The following is a 21,204-nucleotide window of genomic DNA, read 5'->3' as shown; positions in this document are numbered from 1 at the left end:
GGTGTTAGCATTTTCCCCCTCACTTTTTTTGCTCCATTGACTTCTATGGGCGAATAGGTTATCCCGATATTGTAAGTTTGGCTTTTTACACTTTTCAGGTTAGCACAAGCAAAAACAGTGCACGTTCAACGTAATACAAACAAAACCTGTCGCGCACGAAAAGCTTACTTCTAGTGCAGTTAACGCTCGAGTGGCAGCATTAAATAGCACTCCACTTGTAATCTGGCCCAAAATAGGTAAATGCACAAAATTTAAACTATTTTATTTATCTGCTTTAATTGAATTGATAGAATTAATTTTCTATCTTCTTATCAGAAATACTTAATAGGAAATAATGCTTCACTAATGTAGCAATATTTATATAAATTGACTGTTCCAAATATTTTTTTAATCCTTTTCATAGAGTAACATTTACTGTGAAGCATTCAAAGCCCTAAAATAAATGGCAATTAATAAATAAGTTAAACTACAATTCATCAATCAAAAATGAAATATTAAGTCACTCAGGAATCACCATTAATGTTTCTCTTTGTGGACTATAAAACGGCTAAAAATTATTATAATAACTTTGGAAAGTTGAATGTGGAAGTGTTTTAAAAATGTCTGTTCTCATTGTCCATCTGCATAAGTCGGTCATCTTAACTACTCAATATATGTTTTTTCCATGGAAACAGAAACACTTATATAAATGTGTAGGCTGAGTACTAACTTTGGGCTAATGTCCAACATTCCGATTCTATTAGATCTTCACTGCTTTATTTAATTTTCCCTTTTCCCTTTGCTTTAAAGCAATGAAACACTGTGAACGTATGTATATATATATATATATATATATATATATAAGGTCCAATAATAGTGCACTCTCACTTTAATAGTACAACGTGGGGTGCTTGAGGAATAATGGAGTATGAATATAGTAATGCTCAGCACTTGCCACTGATTTGAATAACAGTTTAATGTGACTTTTGGGGAAGAATTTACAAGTTAAAAAAAAACACATATTTATGTGCCCCCACAAAATTCAGTGACCAACAAGTGCACAGTGTATAGAGTGTGTGGCTACCAGAAGTATGATCAGCCTTACCGGAAGTGCATGACTGGAGGTGACATACAATGTAAACAAATGGGTTACGTATCCCCCAGATACATAAACTTTGAAGTAGTGTATAATACTTAGAGTGTATTAACAGGTGTGAATCATCATGTATTTAACATAATCACATATATATGTTGTGCATTAATAATGTAATTTTATAATTAAAAACTATAAAATCATCATACTTGAGTGACAGCTTGATCTTTAAGACAATCCATGACATCAAATAATAAATTGTCTAATGTATCCATAATGTACAATATGATATTAAAGTATGACAACAAAGTTTGGGGCATTATATATATATATATATACTACCGCCCTATTTCCCTACTCAATCTTGCCTCAAAGCTTCTCGAAAAGCTAGAATATGCACGCCTATCCCATGTCCATACATTGAACTCCCTCCTTGACCCACTGCAATCTGGATTTCGTCGCTATCACTACACAGAGACAGCAATCATTAAGGTTACCAACAACCAACTTACAGCAAAAACAAAAAGCCACTTCTCTCTGCTTATCCTCCTTGATCTGTCTGCAGCTTTTGATACTGTTGAGCACCCTCTTTTGCTACAAACCCTATAATCCTTTGGCATTTGTGACACAGCCCTCTCGTGGTTCTCTTACTATCTGTCTAACCATACCTTTAGTGTGGCCTTCTCTGGGGCTTTCTCTGTCCCATCACCACTTTCTGTTGGGGTACCACAAGGCTCTGTCCTCGGTCCCCTTCTTTTCTCAATCTACACGTCATCATAAGGTTCCCTAATAAAATCCCACGGGTTCCAATATCATTTGTATGCCAACGACACCCAAATCTACTTCTCTGCACCAGACCTATCTCCTTCCTTGCTAACCCGCGTCGCTAACTGTCTTTCTCACATCTTTTTCTGGATGTCCTCTCACTACCTTAAGCTAAATCTCTCCAAAACTGAGCTCCTTATTTTCCCCCCTTCTTCCAAAATCTCCACCCCCAATTTCTCTATAACTATCGAGAACTCCATCATTACCCCTTCCCTGCATGCCCGATGTCTTGGGGTCACATTTGACTCAGATCTTTCTTTCACTCCTCACATTCAGTCCTTGGCTAAATCCTGCCGCTTCCACCTTAAAAACATCTCTAAAATTAGACATTTCCTTACACAAGACACAACTAAAATTTGAATCCACTCTCTCATCCTTTCCCGCCTTGATTACTGCAATTCTGTCCTCTCTGGTCTTCCTAGCTGCCACCTAGCTAATTTACAATCCATAATGAATGCCTCTGCCAGGCTCATCTTCCTTACACGTCGCTCTTAATCTACTGCACCTCCCTGCCAACCCCTTCACTGGCTTCCTCTTGCCTCTAGGATTAAACACAAAATTCTCACTCTGACATACAAGGCCCTCAACTGCACTGCTCCCCCCTATATCCTTGTCTCCAGATACTCTCCCTCCCGTCCCCTTCTCTCTGCTCATGACCTCCTACTCTCCTCTTGTTTTGTAACCTCCTCACATTCCAGTTTACTGGACTTCTCCAGACTGACTTCCATCTTGTGGAACTCTCTGCCTCACTCCCCAAGACTCTACCCTAGTTTTGAAAGCTTCAAGCGCTCCCTAAAGTCTCTAATGTTCAGGAATGCATACAACCTACACTAACCTTTCTTTATACCAGTTCCTCTCCTCCATTGCTATCCCCTTGAACCCCTTCAACATGTAAACCTAAGAGCCTAGCTGTTTGTAGATCACCTGTTTGTATGATCAATGAGTATCACTCTAAGGGGCCGAATTATCTAAAGACCGCTGCTCCATAACTTTTCCGCCTACTCTGAGGCGGCGGACAGAAATCAAGCCAACCAAATATGATCGGGTTGATTGACACCCCCTGCTAGTGGCCGAATCTTCAGGGGGGCGGTATTGCACAAGCAGTTCTGGTGAACTGCTTGTGCAATGATAAATGCAGACAGCGTATGATGTCGGCATTTATCGATGTGCAGCAGACACGATATGCTATATCGTATCATGTCCACTCGCATTTTGATAAATATGCCCCTAAGGCTTCATAGTTTATGTCCATTCTGTAGGAAATGTTTTGCCAGAGAAGTATCCACTGTGCCCAATTGTAGCGCTTGCAGTATGCTACTCTTATGGTTTGCCAGCCTTATCCAAATAGAGTCTACGGTCTGTATAGTACAGTCCACATGGATAGATGTTCAAATATGCAATATATTCAGTTATGTGTGTAAGTAAATATCATATCTAGTACTTTTTATTGGTGTGGGGGTGTCGGAATGATTTTGTAGCCAGTAATGTGTACTAAAAAATCCCTGAGGTCTTTCCCACTCTTATATCCTGGGTGGTCCATATTATAGAATGGTAATGTGGTATCCAACTTTATATGTCCCAATTAGAACTTATGATGTTAGTCAATAGTTGGCTGTATTTATCATACAGGCATACCTCAGATATATTGCGTGTTTGGTTCCAGACCACTGCAATAAAGTGAATATAGCAATAAATTGAGTCACACTATTTTTTATGTTCCCCAGTGCATATAAAAGTTATATTTTACACTATACTGTAGTTTATTAAGTGTGCAATAGCATTATGTCTAAAAAAAACAAACAATGTACTTACCCTAATTAAAAAATTCTATATTGCTAAAAAATGCTAACCAGCATCTGAGCCTTTATAGTGAGTCATACTATATTTGCTGGTGGAGTGTATATATAGGTGTTTATATATGTGTATTCATGTGTATTTATGTGTATATATGTTGGGAAACATGACACAGATAGACTTGCTTTACACAGGGTTGCCACAAACCTTCAATCTGTAAAAAGAGCAATATCTGCAAAGCGCAATAAAACAAGGTATGCCTGTACTTTGAAACCATAGCGAGTCTCTCTCATTTTATGCTCTCATCTCATTGTTTTGCATTATTTCTTTGTTTTGTTTTTTAAATTTGTTCCAGCACTATCTTTAATTCCATCTACAGGTACTCTCTGGCCATGAATTTCTGTTTAATTTCTTGCAACTATATCATCTTTTTATTAGGACCTGTGATATTTCTAATGACCTGTGAAATCTGGCTCTTAGGTATAGCTTTCTTCATAGTGACCTGCAGTAAGTAATTCTTGTCTGTCTATTTGGTATATAGAGTTATGCCTAATATCTTACCATTTTTAAAGATCCATAAATTGAGAAAATTCACAGACTCACTGTGACTGGTGATCTTAAAGTTGACATTAGTCTGAATATTATGTTCTATCCATTTATTCAATTCCTTTCTACTAGCTGCCTAGATCAGGAAAATATTGTCAATGAAGTGCTTATAATATTTAAGACTTGATTACCCCATACATTAATTTATTTTTCCTCAAATTTAGCCATGTAAAGGCTGGCATATGTTGGGACCATATTAGACCCAATGGCTTCCCAGACAACTGAAAATAATACATTCCTTCAAATTCAAAGTAATTTTTGTTGAAGCAAAATCCCAAAATATCTATTATTATACCAATTAGGCATTCTCAGATGATTTGTGTAGACACTGCTTCCTTACCTTTCTGATGTGGTATTATTGTATATAGACTAACCACATCTAAGGTAACCAGTAGAGGCTCATGATAAATGTCCTTTATGGTACCCAGTTTCTCTAACAGATGACCTGAGTCCCTAAGATATGACTTTGATCTCTGGACCAGTGGTTGTAGATAAAAAATCTATATATTAAGCTTTGGGTAAATTATCCAGTAGCCACCACAATAGGTCTTCCTGAAGTATTATTTATTGTTTTGTGTGTCTTATGGACGGTGTAGAAGACTGAAGTTAATGGGAAATTCCCTTTAAAGGGACAGTCAAGTCAAAATTAAACTTTCATGATTCAGATAGGACATGCGTATTTAAACAACTATTAAATTGACTTTTATCATCAAATTTGCTTTGTTTTTTTTGTATTCTTTTATGAAAGCTAAACCTAGGTAGGCTGAAACTGATTTCTAAACCGTTGAAAACCGCCTCTTATTTTAGTGCATTTTCACAGTTAGACAGTGCTAGTTCATGTGTGTCATATAGATATAATTGTGCTCACTCCTGTGGAGTTATTTAGATGTCAGCACTGATTGGCTGAAATGCGTCTGTCAAAAGCACAGAGATAAGGGGCAGTCTGCAGATCCTTAGATATAAGGTAATTACAGAGGTAGTAAGTGTATTAATATCACAGTGTTGGGTGTGAAAGACTGGGGAAAGGGTAATAAAGGGATTATCTATCTTTTTAAACAATAAAACATTTCAAGTAGACTGTCCCTTTAAGGTATCTTAAATCTCCTCTAGATATTTTCCCTTTTAGGAAGGCTGTCATCATAAATTCATCAATATCCTTTTTAAATGTAAGGGTGGGATCATGATCCAGTTCCTTATAAGTATGCAATAGTTGTTGTAAAATTTCTCCCTAATATTGATCATAGTTCACAATATCAATGGATCAGCCCTTGTCAGCTGGTCTGATGACTAAGGCCCATATTTATCAACCTCCATACGGAGCTTGAAGGGCCGTGTTTCTAAAGACCGCTGCTCCATAACCCTGTCCACTTGCTCTGAGCAGGCGGACAGGAATCGCCGGAAATCAACCCGATCAAGTACAATCGGGTTGATTGACAGCTCCCTGCTGGCGGCCGATTGGCCGCGAGTCAGCAGGGGGCGGCGTTGCACCAGCAGCTCTTGTAAGCTGCTCGTGCAATGTTAAATGCGGAGAGCGTATTGCTCTCCGCATTTAGCGAGGTCTTGCGGACCTGATCCGCACTGTCAGATCAGGTCCGCAAGACCTTTAATAAATAGGGGCCTATGTTGGGGTAAATTCTCAAACATTTAATGGCTGCTCAGTGTTCTCTTGTCATATTGGGGTTAAATCGTTTGGCCCCTTGTTGATAACACTGCAAGCCTTTCTGTGTGGTGATGTTAGATAAGGTTTTAATTGACTCTGGTGTATTTCGGGAATCAAATGTAGATTTAGGTTTGAGCCTCAAATTATTATTATTATCATTTATTTGTATAGCGCCGCCAAATTCCAAATCTTCTGTCAGCGGTTGATTTTTAAAATGTTACTGGAATTTGTATTCAGCTACCTTACAATCAATTGGTAAGATTACAAGTTGTGATCTTAACCGGGTGCGTAAATAACGCAAAAAAATTAGCGGTATCTCACTCTCCATACAAGTTATTAAAAAACCTTCTTTTGCTGTGTGGTATGGTATGCGTTAAGCTCCATACCGCATAAAACCCAAGGCCTGACTTTACGTGCTTGTGCATGTTTTCCCCCATATACATCAATGGAGAGAAAGTGTTAGAAAAAAACTAACACCTGCGATCACGGAATGGAGATCGCTATAACGCAATCCCAATTGATGTCTATGGGGAAAAGAAAGTTATGTTAAAACGCCCTAACTCTATTGGTAGTTTGTTGTTAGGTTAGGGGGTGTTTTTATTTATGGGGGGCTTTTTTGTTTTTATAGGGCTATTAGATTAGGTGTAATTTTATTATTTTGGATCATTTTGTTTATTATTTTTTGTAATCTTAGGCCTAGATTTGGAGTTCGGCGGTAGCCGTCAAAACCAGCGTTAGAGGCTCCTAACGCTGGTTTTGGCCGCCCGCTGGTATTTGGAGTCAGTGATTAAAGGGTCTAACGCTCACTTTTCAGCCGCGACTTTTCCATACCGCAGATCCCCCTACGCCATTTGCGTAGCCTATCTTTTCAATGGGATCTTTCTAACGCTGGTATTTAGAGTCGTTTCTGAAGTGAGCGTTAGAGCTCTAACGACAAAACTCCAGCCGCAGGAAAATAGCAGGAGTTAAGAGCTTTCTGGCTAACGCCGGTTCATAAAGCTCTTAACTACTGTACCCTAAAGTACACTAACACCCATAAACTACCTATGTACCCCTAAACCGAGCTCCCCCCACATCGCCGAAACTCGATTAAAATTTTTAACCCCTAATCTGCCGACCGCCACCTACGTTATATTTATGTACCCCTAATCTGCTGCCCCTAACCCCGCCGACCCCTGTATTACATTTATTAACCCCTAACCTGCCCCCCACAACGTCGCCGCCAGCTACTTAAAATAATTAACCCCTAATCTTCCGACCGAAAAGCGCCGCCACCTACGTTATCCCTATGTACCCCTAATCTGCTACCCCTAACACCGCCGACCCCTATATTATATTTATTAACCCCTAATCTGTCCCCCTCAACGTCGCCGACACCTGCCTACACTTATTAACCCCTAATCTGCCGAGCGGACCTGAGCGCTACTATAATAAAGTTATTAACCCCTAATCCGCATCACTAACCCTATCATAAATAGTATTAACCCCTAATCTGCCCTCCCTAACATCGCCGACAGCTACCTTCAATTATTAACCCCTAATCTGCCGAGCGGACCTCACCGCTATTCTAATAAATGTATTAACCCCTAAAGCTAAGTCTAACCCTAACACTAACACCCCCCTAAGTTAAATATAATTTACATCTAACGAAATAAATTAACTCTTATTAAATAAATTATTCCTATTTAAAGCTAAATACTTACCTGTAAAATAAATCCTAATATAGCTACAATATAAATTATAATTATATTATAGCTATTTTAGGATTAATATTTATTTTACAGGCAACTTTGTAATTATTTTAACCAGGTACAATAGCTATTAAATAGTTAAGAACTATTTAATAGTTACCTAGTTAAAATAATAACAAATTTACCTGTAAAATAAATCCTAACCTAAGTTATAATTAAACCTAACACTACCCTATCAATAAAATAATTAAATAAACTACCTACAATTACCTACAATTAACCTAACACTACACTATCAATAAATAATTAAATACAATTCCTACAAATAAATACAATTAAATAAACTAGCTAAAGTACAAAAAACTAAAAAAGAACTAAGTTACAGAAAATAAAAAAATATTTACAAACATAAGAAAAATATTACAACAATTTTAAACTAATTACACCTACTCTAAGCCCCCTAATAAAATAACAAAGCCCCCCAAAATAAAAAATTCCCTACCCTATTCTAAATTAAAAAAGTTACAAGCTCTTTTACCTTACCAGCCCTGAACAGGGCCCTTTGCGGGGCATGCCCCAAGAATTTCAGCTCTTTTGCCTGTAAAAAAAAACATACAATACCCCCCCCCCAACATTACAACCCACCACCCACATACCCCTAATCTAACCCAAACCCCCCTTAAATAAACCTAACACTAATCCCCTGAAGATCTTCCTACCTTGTCTTCACCATCCAGGTATCACCGATCCGTCCTGGCTCCAAGATCTTCATCCAACCCAAGCGGGGGTTGGCGATCCATAATCCGGTCCAGAAGAGGCTCCAAAGTCTTCCTCCTATCCGGCAAGAAGAGGACATCCGGACCGGCAAACATCTTCTCCAAGCGGCATCTTCGATCTTCTTCCATCCGGAGCGAAGCGGCAGGATCCTGAAGACATCCAGCGCGGAACATCCATCCGGACCGACGACTGAACGACGAATGACTGTTCCTTTAAGGGACGTCATCCAAGATGGCGTCCCTCGAATTCCGATTGGCTGATAGGATTCTATCAGCCAATCGGAATTAAGGTAGGAATTTTCTGATTGGCTGATGGAATCAGCCAATCAGAATCAAGTTCAATCCGATTGGCTGATAGATCCAATCAGCCAATCAGATTGAGCTCGCATTCTATTGGCTGATCGGAACAGCCAATAGAATGCGAGCTCAATCTGATTGGCTGATTCCTACCTTAATTCCGATTGGCTGATAGAATCCTATCAGCCAATCGGAATTCGAGGGACGCCATCTTGGATGACGTCCCTTAAAGGAACAGTCATTCGTCGTTCAGTCGTCGGTCCGGATGGATGTTCCGCGCTGGATGTCTTCAGGATCCTGCCGCTTCGCTCCGGATGGAAGAAGATCGAAGATGCCGCTTGGAGAAGATGTTTGCCGGTCCGGATGTCCTCTTCTTGCCGGATAGGAGGAAGACTTTGGAGCCTCTTCTGGACCTCTTCAGCACCGGATGATGGATCGCCAACCCCCGCTTGGGTTGGATGAAGATGTTGGAGCCAGGACGGATCGGTGAACCTGGTATGGTGAAGACAAGGTAGGAAGATCTTCAGGGGCTTAGTGTTAGGTTTATTTAAGGGGGGTTTGGGTTAGATTAGGGGTATGTGGGTGGTGGGTTGTAATGTTGGGGGGGGGGTATGGTATGTTTTTTTTTACAGGCAAAAGAGCTGAAATCCTTGGGGCATGCCCCGCAAAGGGCCCTGTTCAGGGCTGGTAAGGTAAAAGAGCTTGTAACTTTTTTAATTTAGAATAGGGTAGGGAATTTTTTATTTTGGGGGGCTTTGTTATTTTATTAGGGGGCTTAGAGTAGGTGTAATTAGTTTAAAATTGTTGGAATATTTTTCTTATGTTTGTAAATATTTTATTATTTTTTGTAACTTAGTTCTTTTTTATTTTTTGTACTTTAGCTAGTTTATTTAATTGTATTTATTTGTAGCAATTGTGTTTAATTAATTTATTGATAGTGTAGTGTTAGGTTAATTGTAGGTAATTGTAGGTAGTTTATTTAATTAATTTATTGATAGGGTAGTGTTAGGTTTAATTATATCTTAGGTTAGGATTTATTTTACAGGTAAATTTGTTATTATTTTAACTAGGTAGCTATTAAATAGTTCTTAACTATTTAATAGCTATTGTACCTGGTTAAAATAATTACAAAGTTGCCTGTAAAATAAATATTAATCCTAAAATAGCTATAATATAATTATAATTTATATTGTAGCTATATTAGGATTTATTTTACAGGTAAGTATTTAGCTTTAAATAGGAATAAGTTATTTAATAAGAGTTAATTTATTTCGTTAGATGTAAATTATATTTAACTTAGGGGGGTGTTAGTATTAGGGTTAGACTTAGCTTTAGGGGTTAATACATTTATTAGAATAGCGGTGAGCTCCGGTCGTCAGATTAGGGGTTAATAATTGAAGGTAGGTGTCGGCGATGTTAGGGAGGGCAGATTAGGGGTTAATACTATTTATGATAGGGTTAGTGAGGCGGATTAGGGGTTAATAACTTTATTATAGTAGCGCTCAGGTCCGCTCGGCAGATTAGGGGTTAATAAGTGTAGGCAGGTGTCGGCGACGTTGAGGGGGGCAGATTAGGGGTTAATAAATATAATATAGGGGTCGGCGGTGTTAGGGGCAGCAGATTAGGGGTACATAGGGATAACGTAGGTTGCGGCGGTTTACGGAGCGGCAGATTAGGGGTTAAAAAAAATATGCAGGGGTCAGCGATAGCGGGGGCAGCAGATTAGGGGTTAATAAGTGTAAGGTTAGGGGTGTTTAGACTCGGGGTACATGTTAGAGTGTTAGGTGCAGACGTAGGAAGTGTTTCCCCATAGGAAACAATGGGGCTGCGTTAGGAGCTGAACGCTGCTTTTTTGCAGGTGTTAGGTTTTTTTTCAGCTCAAACAGCCCCATTGTTTCCTATGGGAGAATCGTGCACGAGCACGTTTTTGAGGCCGGCCGCGTCCGTAAGCAACTCTGGTATCGAGAGTTGCATTTGCGGTAAAAATGCTCTACGCTCCTTTTTTGGAGCCTAACGCAGCATTTGTTTAAACTCTCGATACCAGAGTTAAATTTATGGTGCGGCCAGAAAAAAGCCCGCGGAGCGTTAACAGCCCTTTTACCGCCGAACTCCAAATCTAGGCCTCAGTGTTTTTTTCTTTTTCGTAATTTTAGCGTTTGTTTTTTGGTAATGTTAGCTTTTTATAATTTTTTGTAGTGTTAGTTTTTTTTAAATTTAAAAAAAAAAAATCGCAGTATTAGATTATTTTAATCTTGTAATTTAGTTTTTTTTATTTGTAGTTTATTTTATTTTATTAAAATAGTTAGGTTTATTTATGGTTTAATCTTAGTTTTTTTTTATTTCACAGGTAAGTTTTTATTTATTTTAAGATAGTTAAATTGTACATTTAATTTAAAGTTAGGGAGGTGTTAGGTTTAGGGGTTAATAGTTTAATTTAGTGATATGCGATGTGGGGGGCCAGTGGTTTACAGGTTAATATGAATAGTTTAGTATTAGCGATGTGGGGGCTGGCGGTTTAGGGGTAAATAGGTTTATTATAGTAGTAGCGATGTGGAGGCCCAGCGGTTTAGAGGTTAATAGCTTTATACAGTGTTGGCGATGTGGATGGATGGGCGGCAGAATAGGGGTTAATAGGTGTAATATAGTATTTGTGATGCGAGAAGGTGGCAGTTTAGGGGTTAATAGGTAGTTTATTGGTGTTAGTGTACTTTGTAACATTTTAGTTATGAGTTTTGTGAAACATTTTTGTTTCGCAAAATCCATAACTACTGGTCTCAGATCGTGGAATGGATCGCAGTGGTATAGTCCATAATGCAAGCATTTTAGCCGGAACGCACAACCTGTAATACGGCACTATGAAAATCCCGCACTCAAAAGCAATTTTTGAGTTCCGAATGGAGAGTTGTGTTACAGGCTAAAACGCTTGCGGTATATCTATACCGCCGCGACTTGTAATATGGAATACCTGCCATTCCACACGCAATGACCAATTTTTCAGTGGTATAGCCATACCGCACCATACTGCAAAACTTGTAATCTAGGTGACATATCCTGAGTAGAGACAAATGATAGACCTTTATTCAAATATCACATTTATCAGGATCTAAGCTTCTCCAACTTAAATTAAATATTAAGTTTGCAAAATCTGTTGGTCTTCCCCTTGTGCGCTCCCCTCCTTGCATCTGACCTAGGCCTCTTTGGGTTCTTGTGGTAACCACTGAAAAACTAGAGGGTTCACTCTGTCCCGGGGAGTACTGCTCTGGGTAGATGCTGGTGTATCAGGATCGGTAGAGTCTCTCTCACAAGTAACAATTATAAGGGGTGTAGGGTGTGGTCCTTCTGCGTCCTCTAAGGGGCTATTTATTAATGTGCGAGCAGACATGATCCGATATTGCAGATCATGTCCGCTGCACATTGATAAATGCTGACAGCATATGGTCTCTGCATTTATCATTACACCAGCAGTTCTAGTGAACTGCTATTGCTATACCGCCCCCCTGCAGATTTGTGGCCAATCGGCTGCTAGCAGGGGGTGTCAATCAACCCGATCTTATTTGATCGTGTTGATTTCTGTCCGCCGCCTCAGAGCAGGCTGGCAGGTTATGGAGCAGCGGTCTTTAGACCGCTGCTTCATAACTTCTGTTTCCGGCGAGCCCCTAAATCTTTATGATCTGCCAATACCAATTACTATGTTAGACAGCCATTTCTACACCTTCTTTCTATAGTCGTTGTTAACTGCCAATAATTTACATTTTTTAAATTCTAGTATTTCTGCTTCATAAGCTTCCAATTAACTGGCCATAACCGATTTTTCTTTTGCTAGTTGTCAGGTGGCTGCTGTAATATTTATCTGCTTACTTTGTTTTTGCAAGAGTCTGATTGTGTGCATATCTCTGTAATTCTGCAGTTCATTTAACTTAAACAGTTATGTTATATGGATTACTAAGAGGTTATTTAGTTTTGATGTTATTTGTTTTATTGGATAACACTAAGTGCAAAGCTGTCCGCTCGCCTTCGCTACATACGGGCAGCTGATCTGCTCATCCTCTGGTACGTATGTATCATTACACACTCATCGCAGTGTGTAATGCCCTCCCCTTCATTCGCGTAACTGAAGGGGCTGTCAATCAATGTGAGCAAGCGAGCTCTCATTGATTTTCCTCGGCACCACAGAGGTGACGTAGGGTGTAAGATTGCGGGAAGCAGGCTCACATATGCGAACCTGCCCCGCAAGGGCTCCGGAGCAGCTCTCGCTGTTTTGTACATGGAGTCCTAAATCTTTAATTTCAATACCCAAAGACAACAACTATCAGAAAAGTCTTAAAACCACATAAACACTTTGTAAGAAATGCAAGAAATGTCACCAAGAGCATGTGGCTAGCTCTGTCACCGCAAGTGACCTAACATGGGTCCAGATTACAAGTGGTGCGCTAATGAATCTTGATATCGCTGGACCTCGCTAACATTAGCGCGCAACTTGATATTACAAGTCCATGTTAAAGCATGTTTACCAGAGAAGGGTTAGCACAGCAAACAATGTTCTAGCGCAAGCTATACTTTCAATGGATATCATAAATGTTAAAAGTTATATTTTGTGCTCAATTAAAAGCTGAACTGCTCTAGAGTATTTAGCACGACTTGAGACCTGAAGTGAAGGGTTAAAAAAATAACAAAATGCATCAAAAACATATTAATATAAAATATTGCACTCATATATACACTTAAAAAACAAAACAAACCATTTAATATTAATAAAAATGGGTGAAATTGTATATGACAATGTGTCTAAAAATGTGTGAATATATATATATATATATACACATACATACACACACGTGTACAAATACTGTATATATACACACATTTAAGCCCTTCCCTGTGCAATACTTTGAAACATGCAATATCATTTTAATGTGTTTCGAATAGAAATGCTTTAAATTCCTATGTTCTTAACATTATAATTTTTTTAATAAATATATAAGAAATAAATATGTCTATATACATTTGTATATACAATATATCTTTATATAAATCTATAACATCTATATTGTATGTGTGTATGTGTATATATATATATATATATATATATATATATATATACTTGTATAGATCTACAGGGAGTGCAGAATTATTAGGCAAGTTGTATTTTTGAGGATTAATTTTATTATTGAACAACAACCATGTTCTCAATGAACCCAAAAAACTCATTAATATCAAAGCTGAATAGTTTTGGAAGTAGTTTTTAGTTATAGCTATTTTAGGGGGATATCTGTGTGTGCGGGTGACTATTACTGTGCATAATTATTAGGCAACTTAACAAAAAACAAATATATACCCATTTCAATTATTTATTTTTACCAGTGAAACCAATATAACATCTCAACATTCACAAATATACATTTCTGACATTCAAAAACAAAACAAAAACAAATCAGTGACCAATATAGCCACCTTTCTTTGCAAGGACACTCAAAAGCCTGCCATCCATGGATTCTGTCAGTGTTTTGATCTGTTCACCATCAACATTGCGTGCAGCAGCAACCACAGCCTCCCAGACACTGTTCAGAGAGGTGTACTGTTTTCCCTCCTTGTAAATCTCACATTTGATGATGGACCACAGGTTCTCAATGGGGTTCAGATCAGGTGAACAAGGAGGCCATGTCATTAGATTTTCTTCTTTTATACCCTTTCTTGCCAGCCACGCTGTGGAGTACTTGGACGCGTGTGATGGAGCATTGTCCTGCATGAAAATCATGTTTTTCTTGAAGGATGCAGACTTCTTCCTGTACCACTGCTTGAAGAAGGTGTCTTCCAGAAATTTGCAGTAGGACTGGGAGTTGGGCTTGACTCCATCCTCAACCCGAAAAGGCCCCACAAGCTCATCTTTGATGATACCAGCCCAAACCAGTACTCCACCTCCACCTTGCTGGCGTCTGAGTCGGACTGGAGCTCTCTGCCCTTTACCAATCCAGCCACGGGCCCATCCATCTGGCCCATCAAGACTCACTCTCATTTCATCAGTCCATAAAACCTTAGAAAAATCAGTCTTGAGATATTTCTTGGCCCAGTCTTGACGTTTCAGCTTGTGTGTCTTGTTCAGTGGTGGTCGTCTTTCAGCCTTTCTTACCTTGGCCATGTCTCTGAGTATTGCACACCTTGTGCTTTTGGGCACTCCAGTGATGTTGCAGCTCTGAAATATGGCCAAACTGGTGGCAAGTGGCATCTTGGCAGCTGCATGCTTGACTTTTCTCAGTTCATGGGCAGTTATTTTGCGCCTTGGTTTTTCCACACGCTTCTTGCGACCCTGTTGACTATTTTGAATGAAACGCTTGATTGTTCGATGATCACGCTTCAGAAGCTTTGCAATTTTAAGAGTGCTGCATCCCTCTGCAAGATATCTCACTATTTTTTACTTTTCTGAGCCTGTCAAGTCCTTCTTTTGACCCATTTTGCCAAAGGAAAGGAAGTTGCCTAATAATTATGCACACCTGATATAGGGTGTTGATGTCATTAGACCACACCCCTTCTCATTACAGAGATGCACATCACCTAATATGCTTAATTGGTAGTAGGCTTTCGAGCCTATACAGCTTGGAGTAAGACAACATGCATAAAGAGGATGATGTGGTCAAAATACTAATTTGCCTAATAATTCTGCACTCCCTGTATAGGTGTTGATATATATTTTACAAAAAATATCTATATATTCATATATATATATATATACACACACACACATATATATATATATATATATATATATACATGCACATATATATATATATATATATATATATATATATATATATATATATATATATATATATATATATATATTTATATATATATATATATATATAAAGGGCTCACAATTTCCACTCGCCCACTAGTCATTGGCGAGTGTAAAATTAACAGTGGCGAGTGAAAGTTAGTGAGTGAATGCTAGGCTATCGGCTACAAATATTATCTGAAGAGATATTATATATCAAGGAAAGGGAAAGGATATGATATTCCTTTAGGGCTATAGGGACCCCATTAGTGCTTAAACTGTTACTTCTGAGAAGGTAAACAGGGGCAGAGAGATAGAGATTGGAGAGGAGAAGTGAAAATAGAGAAAAAGATAGCGTTAAGAAAAAGTGGAGAGGAATAACAAGAAATAGTGAAGATGTATGAGAGAGAGTGTGTAAAGAGAAGATATGGCCTGATAGAAAAAGAGAGATTGAAGAGAGCAGGCAGTGGAGAAAGATAGATGAGAGATAATTATGAAACAATTTTTCCAGGTCTACTATGACCTCACATTAATGTCAACACTCTCTCAGTTCAACAACTTTCTTTTTCTGTCCAGCTATTGTCTTTCCCCGAACTCTAATTGATGTTGCTAACTGATATGCACTTATTTTTGTTAATTTATTACTATTTGTAGCATTATTTAATTTATGGTATAAAATTAAAATAATATTAAAAAATTACTGCACAATAAGGTGTTTCACATTGGCTAAACATATGCAAAGAGGGGTTGGGGTAGTGGTTGGTAATAAAAGTGGCGAGTAACATATTGGGCTGGCTAGTAGCTTAGGGCTTGAAATTTTGAAATATATATATAGCTATATATAGATATATATTACAATAAATAAAAATAATAGTTTCCTCTATGTGAAGAACATAGGAATGTAAAGTTTTCCTAAAGCATATTCAGGTTTAGCGCAGTTGATCTAGCGCAGTATCAGTTAGATCTTGATAATCAATAAGCATCTCTTCAGCATGCCCCATAGAAGTCATGGGGAGAAGGAGTTAGCGTGGTCATGATATCCGAAGTTAGAGCCTCTGAGTCTTTCACTTGCACACTAACCTTTTACTTTCAGCTTTTAATACATGCGCTAACACTGTTGTGATAATTTTTTACTTTGAGTGGGGGGTAAGTCCTGAGCATGAATCCCCAGAGTGTAAGAAGTAAACAATGCAAGTTGGTTAATAATTACCTTGTGGTTGCAATTAAACAGAAACTGAAGATTCTATAAAAGATTTAGAGAAAGATTTGGTAAGCAGGGGGTCATACATTGTAAATCATCCAAAAACAATAATTTCATCCGTATTTAGTAGTAGAAACAGAACAGTCCATAGTCAGAGACAGGCAGGGAGACAATGAGACATCTGTTAGGAAAATAAATGGTCAAAGGAAACAAAAAGGTCAAGTAATCCAGACCAATAAACAGAAAGTGTGATACTTTCAACTTCAGGAATATGGTCTGATGCCTTTCCATTTATGCCTTATTCACAGACCATATTGAATATAAATTCATTCTGCATATCTGTATAGTAATGCAACATAAGACATCCAATATATATTAAAAGTCTCCTTCATTTAAATATCAATAAAAACACAATAGCCTTCATAATGTCACACAAATTAAGTGGTGCCAAGCCATGGCGATTCCGGGCTCCACCCAACCCTTGTTCACTAGCTATCTGGTCCAGCACTATCTAGTTACCATTTATAGAGTATACTGATTACCTTCCCACGTGTCTAATTAGAATGCCTACTACAAGAATTGATACATATAAATTAACAAGACAAATTTCTACATATAACATTCCATACTGTTTAAGCTTTCAGTTGTTTAAAACTCATTAGTAACCCAATGCAATTTATTGTATGCACTTACATTTATTATATCATTATATATTTTTTTCCTGACACTAAATATATAATGAAATAATAATAAATTAAGTCAAATGAGCTGCCATATCTGAGCATGTATTAATTAAAGTAATATCATTAAGTTGTTACCTTATGCATGCTTGCTCCTTTCAAGAGGTCCTACTGACACTGTAAATTGCATTCTTGACAATATGCCAAATATACCACGAAAGTGGTTCTGCAATCAGTATATACTGGTAAATTATGAACATTTTGTGTTACTGTAAATTGAAACCGCTTGGGAACACAAGCAAAGCTAGTAACTTTACAGTGAGGCCTAACACATTTGTAGTGGTCTACAAACAAGGCTAGATTACAAGTGGTGTTCTATTGTTAGTGCTCTGGGTATAAGAATTTACCGTCAAGTTTTTTACAAGTTTAAAGTAAACACCTGCACTTGAGCACAACGGTATCGGGTTAGCACGACTGAAGACCCCGCTTAAAGAGTTAGGGATAAAAAAAGTTGCACTAAACACAACATAAATACATTAAAATATGATGTTTCAATCTATCTGATAAAAATTTGTCATATAAATGTTCATAAAAAAAAATTAAAAGGTATATAGTATGTGGCCATGTATTTGACTGCAAAAGGCTATAATATATAAAGGTGTGTATATATATATATATATATATATATATATATATATATATATATATATATATATATATATATATATAAAAGAGGGTATATTCAGTGCTTAGAGAGTCATGTGGATCTATCAGTAGGCACTATTTTTATATATATATATATATATATATATATATATATATATATATATATATATATATATATATATATATATATATATATTTATATGAGAAAATATGTATCCACTTCTGGAAATATTTTTTATATAATTATTCTAAAAATGTTAATAAGACATAAAATATTTAAATATTTAAATATTTTTCTTGTTCCCTTCTTGTGTGTATATATATATATATAATATATAATCCGTACTCACTTGGTTTAACCTCATCCACTATGAGGTATTTATGTGGCACTGTGTTAGTAGATGTTATCTCCTTTATCTGGAATCCTCCTATCTCCCTTGAAGCGGCCCAGGTACTTTCACAGTCCTTATATCTGATTTTCATTCATGCTGTGGAACTCTATTTTAAGGGCTCTAAAGGGTTAAAAACATCCTCCTGCTGTTTTTGCAGGTATGCAGTTTGTATTGCAAAGAAAGGAGTGTACTAACACGTATACTTAGTGTTTAAAAGTGAAAGAAGTTTAATATGCAAATACAATTAAAACATGTATAAAATACATATCAACTTACACAGAGTGAAAGAAACAACAACCCCCCCCACCCCCACCCCCACCCCCGCACGTCACTATCTTCTCTTTCCTTTTCCCAAACTAGTGTTTTAGTTGGGATCACAAAAAGAGCTGTAGTCAGAGACCTGTTACAGGGTAATGTTTAATCCTGTATCTTGCTGACTAAATTGCTCTGTATGCATAAATATTGATAACTATGGAGCAATTAAGGTGTAAAACTGCCACAATGTGCAGCAGCTGTTACCTTATTGTGCTCCGTGTGAAGGCAGAGAAGATAGTGACGTGCGGCGGGGGGAACTGGTTGTTGTTTCTTTCACTCTGTGTAAGTTGATATGTATTTTATACATGTTTTAATTGTATCTGTATATTAAACTTCTTTCACTTTTAAACACTAAATATACGTGTTAGTACACTCCTTTCTTTGCAATACAAACTGCATACCTGCAAAAACAGCAAGAGGACGTTTTTAACCCCTTAGAGCCCTTAAAATAGAGTTCCACAGCACTGAATGAAAATCAGATATAAGGACTGTGAAAGTACCTGGGCCGCTTCAAGGGAGACAGGAGGATTCCAGATAAAGGAGATAACATCTACTAACACAGTGCCACATAAATACCTCATAGTGGATGAGGTTAAACCAAGTGAGTACGGATTATTCCTTTGTTTACACATATATTTAAGTTAAAAACGTATTACACTAGGAGTGTCTCTGTGCGCTTGTCTACCTCTACAATTTTCCACACACAAACACACATATATATATATATATATATATATATATATATATATATATACCTATACCTGTGTATATATATATATATTCCTATAAATATATAGGTATAGATACTGTATATATTTTACTTTAAACATTTATATTCATACTTTAGTGACCTGTGAAGTAGGGACTCAAGTATTATTACCCTTCACATACGCCAATATATCACTCACTGGTTTTGTAACAAACTATTACTTATGATAATTTGTATAGGTATCTCTACCGTAATAATCAGTCTGTTTGGCGGGTATCGACACAGGAAGCAAAGCCAAAAAACAAAGTTCCTCAGCTGTTAACACCCATGTATCAAAATAGCAATAGTAACATGCAGTGTTTAAAGTATACACGTTCACATACACACAATGTAACGCTTATATATCATTGGTCGATATTCCATACTATCATACACCTCGGTCTTCAAGTATATATGTATAATATCATGTATCAGCAGTATTTTACAAATGATAAAGACAGCAGTAATAAGGTGTTGAGCATCTAGAAACCTACGCCTATATTACAAGTTTTGTTGGTAAAAACTTGTGGAGCTAACGCTCCTTTTTTTTCTAGCGCTCACTTTAAACAACGCTGGTATTACGAATTTTCTGAATGGCTGCGTTAGCCTCAGAAAAGTGAGCGTTGAGCAAAATTTACCTCCACTTCTACCTATAATACCAGCGTTGCTTACGGTTGTGGTAAGCTGGAAAAACGTGCTCGTGCACGATTTCCCCATAGGATACAATGGGGCTGAGCTGACTGAAAAAAAAACTAACACCTGCAAAAAAGCGGCGTTCGGCTCCTAACGCAGCCCCATTGTTTCCTATGGGGAAACACTTTCTAAGTCTACACCTAACACCCTAACATGAACCCCGAGTCTAAAGACCCCTAACCTTACACTTATTAATCTCTAATCTGCCGTCCCCAACATCACTGACACCTACATTATATTATTAACCCCTAATCTGTCGCTCCGTACACCGCCGCCACCTACATTATCCCTATGAACCCCTAATCTGCTGCCCCTAACATTGCCGACACCTACATGATATTTATTAACCCCTAATCTTCTGCCCCCAACGTCACCGCCACCTACCTACACTTATTAACCCCTAATATGCCGACCGGACATCGCTGCCACTATAATAAATGTAGTAACCCCTAAACCACCGCAATCCCACCTCGAAACACTATAATAAATTTTATTAACCCCTAATCTGCCCTCCCTAACATCGCCGCCACCTACCTACAATTATTAACCCCTAATCTGCCGTCCCCAACGTCGCTGCTACTATAATAAAGTTATTAACCCCTACACCTAAGTCTAACCCTAACCCTAACACCCCCCTAAATTAAATATAATTTAAAGAAATCTAAATACATTTACTATAATTAAATAAATTATTCCTATTTAAAAATAAATACTTACCTATAAAATAAACCCTAAAATAGCTACAATATAATTAATAATTACATTGTAGCTATTTTAGGATTTATATTTATTTTACAGGCAACTTTGTATTTATTGTAACTAGGTACTATAGCTATTAAATGGTTAATAACTATTTAATAGCTACCTAGTTAAAATAATTACAAAATTACCTGTAAAATAAATCCTAACCTAAGTTACAAATACGCCTAACACTAAATAAATTAATGATCTAAACTAAAATACAATTAAATAAACTAAACTATATTACAAAAACAAACAAACACTAAATTACAAAAAAT

Source organism: Bombina bombina, chromosome 5 (genome assembly GCF_027579735.1).
Source record: "Bombina bombina isolate aBomBom1 chromosome 5, aBomBom1.pri, whole genome shotgun sequence".
Classification (NCBI taxonomy): Eukaryota; Metazoa; Chordata; class Amphibia; order Anura; family Bombinatoridae; genus Bombina; species Bombina bombina.
Note: the sequence above shows the minus strand (reverse complement) of the source record.